The 5,496-nt window shown below is 47.7% G+C and overlaps 1 non-coding gene across 1 annotated transcript; it reads left to right on the top strand.

Moving 5' to 3' along the window:
* Positions 1–5,293: 5,293 nt before the first annotated feature.
* Positions 5,294–5,448, top strand: LOC131291685 (5.8S ribosomal RNA). Its single transcript, XR_009189457.1, has one exon. It is a non-coding gene; the product is annotated as a 5.8S ribosomal RNA (ribosomal RNA).
* The last annotated feature ends 48 nt before the right edge of the window (positions 5,449–5,496 follow it).

Here is a 5,496-nt window from a genome sequence, read left to right as displayed (position 1 = left end):
GTAAGACTAACTAAAGCGAAGGCATTTGTCAAGGATGCTTTCTTTAATCAAGAACGAAAGTTAGAGGATCGAAGGCGATTAGATACCGCCCTAGTTCTAACCGTAAACGATGCCAACTAGCAATTGGGAGACGCTACAACCAGGTGCTCTCAGTAGCTTCCGGGAAACCAAAGTCAGGTTCCGGGGGAAGTATGGTTGCAAAGTTGAAACTTAAAGGAATTGACGGAAGGGCACCACAATGAAATGGAGCTTGCGGTTCAATTTGACTCAACACGGGAAAACTTACCAGGTCCGAACTTATGGAGGTGAGACAGATTAATAGCTCTTTCTCAAATTTAAGGGTAGTGGTGCATGGCCGTTCTTAGTTCGTGGATTGATTTGTCTGGTTAATTCCGATAACGAACGTGACTCACATATGCTAACTAGAACGCAGTCAGCGTTAATGCGTCGATGCCGATTGGAACGGGTTAGGACCTTTCGGTGGAGTATGACCTGACACCTTCGCTGTTCGTGTGCGCAAGTGCACTTACGGTACGCTGCTTAGCAGGACAATTTGTGTTTAGCAAAATGAGATCGAGCGATAACAGGTCCGTGATGCCCTTAGATGTTCTGGGCTACACGCGTGCTACAATGTGGGTAGCAGCGTGTCTCCTATTCCGAGAGGAACGGGAAATCACTCAAATACTCACTTAGTAGGGATTATGGATTGCAATGGTCCATATGAACTCGGAACTTCTAGTAAGTGCTGGTCATCAGCCAGCGTTGAATACGTCCCTGCCCTTTGTACACACCGCCCGTCGCTACTACCGATGGATTATTTAGTGAGGTCTTTGGAGATGATCGTTCGCTGGATCCTCGTGAACCGCGTCTGCTTTATCGAAGTTGACCGAACTTGATGATTTAGAGGAAGTAAAAGTCGTAACAAGGTTTCCGTAGGTGAACCTGCGGAAGGATCATTAGTGGCCAAGTGATCCTTCCAGAAGTCCGAACCTGCGGGTTGAGACTTCGGCACAAGTTGCCATATGATAATTGACGAAACACTATAGAAGTCCGAACCTGCGGGTTGAGACTTCGGCACAAGTTGCCATATGATAATTGACGAAACACTATAGAAGTCCGAACCTGCGGGTTGAGACTTAGGCACACGTTGCCTTATACATGACTTCGAACAAATACACAAGTCCGAACCTGCGGGTTGAGACTTAGGCACAAGTTGCCTTATACATGACTTCGAACAAATACACAAGTCCGAACCTGCGGGTTGAGACTTAGGCACAAGTTGCCATATGAAAGTTGACGAAACACTAACAAGTCCGAACCTGCGAGTTGAGACTTAGGCACACGTTGCCTTATACATGACTTCGAACAAATACACAAGTCCGAACTTGCGGGTTGAGACTTAGGCACAAGTTGCCTTATACATACATTGGCCAAATAAACAGAAGTCCGAACCTGCGGGTTGAGACTTAGGCACAAGTTGCCATATTATATTCGATCAAACACTAAGTAGTCCGAACCTGCGGGTTGAGACTCAAGACCGTAACAAGATGTCACTATACAAGTCCGAACCTAAGGGTTGAGACTTAATGCGATCTAGATACCAAGTTGACATCCAATACCTGTTGAGCAAAACCAAAGATTCCCTGTTCTCGAATGATTACACTATATAACAGGGAATCATGAAGAAATCAAGCAAGCGTGAAACAAAGTCATCACTTGGGCATGCTCGATAGCCAACCACATGACCTTAACCTAAGAGAGCATGCAAACCACATGATACCTATAAACGATTAACCCGCCCTAGTTCAATCGTTCACCAAGTGATGACTTCAGTATGGCTAAGAGAAAAACTTTTGAATGGGAAAAACTCTAAGTCCGAACCTCCGGGTTGAGACTTCCGCGTTGGAGGTGGGCGCACCTCCTATCCGAAAGATGGTGAATCAGGGGTGTTCGAACAGCAATGGTCGGATGCCCCGTCGTAGTCCAACTATGACAATCCAAGTCAAGACCTCCGGGTTGAGACTTCCGCGTCCGGAGGTACGCGTACCGCCTACCCGAAAGATGGTGTGCTTCTGGGGTATTCGATGAGTCGGATACCCCGTCGTAGTCCAACTATGACAATACAAAGTCAAGACCTCCGGGTTGAGACTTCCGCGTCCGGAGGTACGCGTACCGCCTACCCGAAAGATGGTGTGCTTCTGGGGTATTCGATGAGTCGGATACCCCGTCGTAGTCCAACTATGACAATCAAAGTCAAGACCTCCGGGTTGAGACTTTCTAAGAGTACAAGCATAAAGGAACACGGACCAAGCCGTACCGAGAGAATCGGTACTAGAGCCCTTGTGGTTCTACATTGAGAGAGCCCTCGTGGTTCTCATTAGGGGCTTTATGCAAGAAGTACTCAATACTGTGGTGTGAAGTATAAAGTATAGAGTCCTCCACTGGTCCACGCTGCTCCGGCGGTCCTGGGTAAGATAGTTCATTCTAGCTTGCCCTATGTGGAAGAGGACTCAATACCCTACCTGTTGAGCTTGAAACAAAGTCATCACTTGGGCATGCTCATATTGCCATACACAATTACATTATATTCGAATGAGCATGCAAGCGACCCTATATAGACCGAACCAAAACGATAGATACCGCCGTAGTTCACCCCCACCAAGTGATGACTTCAGTATGGCTAGTGTGTGAAGTATAAAGTATAGTCCTCCCCTGGTCCACACTGCTTCGGCGGTCCTGGGTAAGATAGTTAGTTCTAGCTTGCCCTATGTGGAAGAGGACACAATACTTAATACTTAGAGTACAAGCATAAAGGAACACGGACCAAGCCGTACCGAGAGAATCGGTACTAGAGCCCTCGTGGTTCTACATTGAGAGAGCCCTCGTGGTTCTCATTAGGGGCTTTATGCAAGTCGTACTCAATACTGTGGTGTGAAGTATAAAGTATAGAGTCCTCCACTGGTCCACGCTGCTCCGGCGGTCCTGGGTAAGATAGTTCATTCTAGCTTGCCCTATGTGGAAGAGGACTGAATACCCTACCTGTTGAGCTTGAAACAAAGTCATCACTTGGGCATGCTCATATTGCCATACAATATTCCATTATCTACTAATGAGCATGCAGCTATATGATTATAACCTGTAAACGATTACCCCGCCGTAGTTCAGCGCTTCAACCAAGTGATGACTTCAGTATGGCTAGTGTGTGAAGTATAAAGTATAGTCCTCCCCTGGTCCACACTGCTTCGGCGGTCCTGGGTAAGATAGTTAGTTCTAGCTTGCCCTATGTGGAAGAGGACACCATACTTAATACTGTGGTGTAATGAACAAAGTATAGTCCTCCACTGGTCCACGCTGCTTCGGCGGTCCTGGGTAAGATAGTTAGTTCTAGCTTGCCCTATGTGGAAGAGGGCATACAAGACAAAGTATAGTTCTCCCCCGGTCCACGCTGCTTCGGCGGTCCTGGGTAAGATAGTTAATTCTAGCTTGCCCTATGTGGAAGAGAGCATACATGAACCAAGAACGAAGGTTATGATCGAGGAATGATTCGACAACTAACCGATGGTATGAAATGTGAAGAATTCAAGCAAGCACACAATCAAGTCATCACTTGGGCATGCTCGATAGCCAACCCTATGACATTAACCTAGTAGAGCATGCGAAAACCAATATATATGTAAACGATGCCCCTCCCTAGTTCAGCGCTTCAACCAAGTGATGACTTCAGAATGGCTAAATCAAATCGGTTCAAAACATACCATCGGTACCCTAATGAAACACACAAGTCGATATCAAACCTCATGATTGTGTAGTCCTCCACTGGTCCACACTGCTCCGGCGGTCCTGGGTAAGATAGTTCATTCTAGCTTGCCCTATGTGGAAGAGGGCACATTACTCAATACTGTGGTGTTATGAACAAAGTATAGTCCTCCACTGGTCCACGCTGCTTCGGCGGTCCTGGGTAAGATAGTTAGTTCTAGCTTGCCCTATGTGGAAGAGGGCATACAAGACAAAGTATAGTTCTCCCCTGGTCCACGCTGCTTCGGCGGTCCTGGGTAAGATAGTTAATTCTAGCTTGCCCTATGTGGAAGAGAGCATACATGAACCAAGAACGAAGGTTATGATCGAGGAATGATTCGACAACTAACCGATGGTATGAAATGTGAAGAATTCAAGCAAGCACACAATCAAGTCATCACTTGGGCATGCTCGATAGCCAACCTCATGACATTAACCTAGTAGAGCATGCGAAAACCAATATATATGTAAACGATGCCTCCCTAGTTCAGCGCTTCAACCAAGTGATGACTTCAGAATGGCTAAATCAAATCGGTTCAAACCATACCATCGGTATCCTATTGAAACACACAAGTCGATATCAAACCTCATGATTGTGTAGTCCTCCACTGGTCCACGCCGCTTCGGCCGTCCTGGGTAAAATGGAACATTCCAGCTTGCCCTATGTGGAAGAGGGCACATTACTCAATACTGTGGTGTGAAGTATAAAGTTCAGTTCTCCCCTGGTCCACGCTGCTTCGGCGGTCCTGGGTAAGATAGTTCATTCTAGCTTGCCCTATGTGGAAGAGGACACTTCATACTTCGTCTCTAAGCGGCGGCTTGACTCCTCCCTACGGGGAACGGGTTTACGCGCACAGCGGCGGCTTACGCACTATGGCAGTCATGGATGCCTTACGTTTCTATGAAAAGTGTGTTCCTCCCCTGGTCCACGCTGCTTCGGCAGTCCTGGGTAAGATAGTTAGTTCCAGCTTGCCCTATGTGGAAGAGGACACGTAGACTTACTGTGGTGTGAAGTATAAAGTTCAGTTCTCCCCTGGTCCACGCCGCTTCGGCCGTCCTGGGTAAAATGGATTCATCCAGCTTGCCCTATGTGGAATGAGGACACTTTATGCTTCGTCTCTAAGCGGCGGCTTGCTCCTCCCTACGGGGAACGGGTATACGCGCACAGCGGCGGCTTACGTTATGGCAGTCATGGATGCCTTACGTTTCCATGAAAAGTGTGTTCCTCCCCTGGTCCACGCTGCTTCGGCAGTCCTGGGTAAGATAGTTAGTTCTAGCTTGCCCTATGTGGAAGAGGACACGTAGACTTACTGTGGTGTGAAGTATAAGGTTCAGTTCTCCCCTGGTCCACGCCGCTTCGGCCGTCCTGGGTAAAATGGATTCATCCAGCTTGCCCTATGTGGAATGAGGACACTTTATGCTTCGTCTCTAAGCGGCGGCTTGCTCCTCCCTACGGGGAACGGGTATACGCGCACAGCGGCGGCTTACGCAAGTTAGTCACCCTCGGCAGTGGATCACTCGGCTCATGGATCGATGAAGACCGCAGCTAACTGCGCGTCATAATGTGAACTGCAGGACACATGAACATTGATAAGTTGAACGCATATTGCACGTCGTGGGAACCTACCATGATGTACAGATGACTGAGCGCTTATATTTGAGAAATGTATCGCATACATTTAACTACGCCGTGACACCCGT

This window comes from Anopheles ziemanni (assembly GCF_943734765.1).
Source record: "Anopheles ziemanni chromosome X unlocalized genomic scaffold, idAnoZiCoDA_A2_x.2 X_unloc_125, whole genome shotgun sequence".
Classification (NCBI taxonomy): domain Eukaryota; kingdom Metazoa; phylum Arthropoda; class Insecta; order Diptera; family Culicidae; genus Anopheles; species Anopheles ziemanni.
Note: the sequence above shows the minus strand (reverse complement) of the source record. Positions and strands in the feature narration are given on the sequence as shown.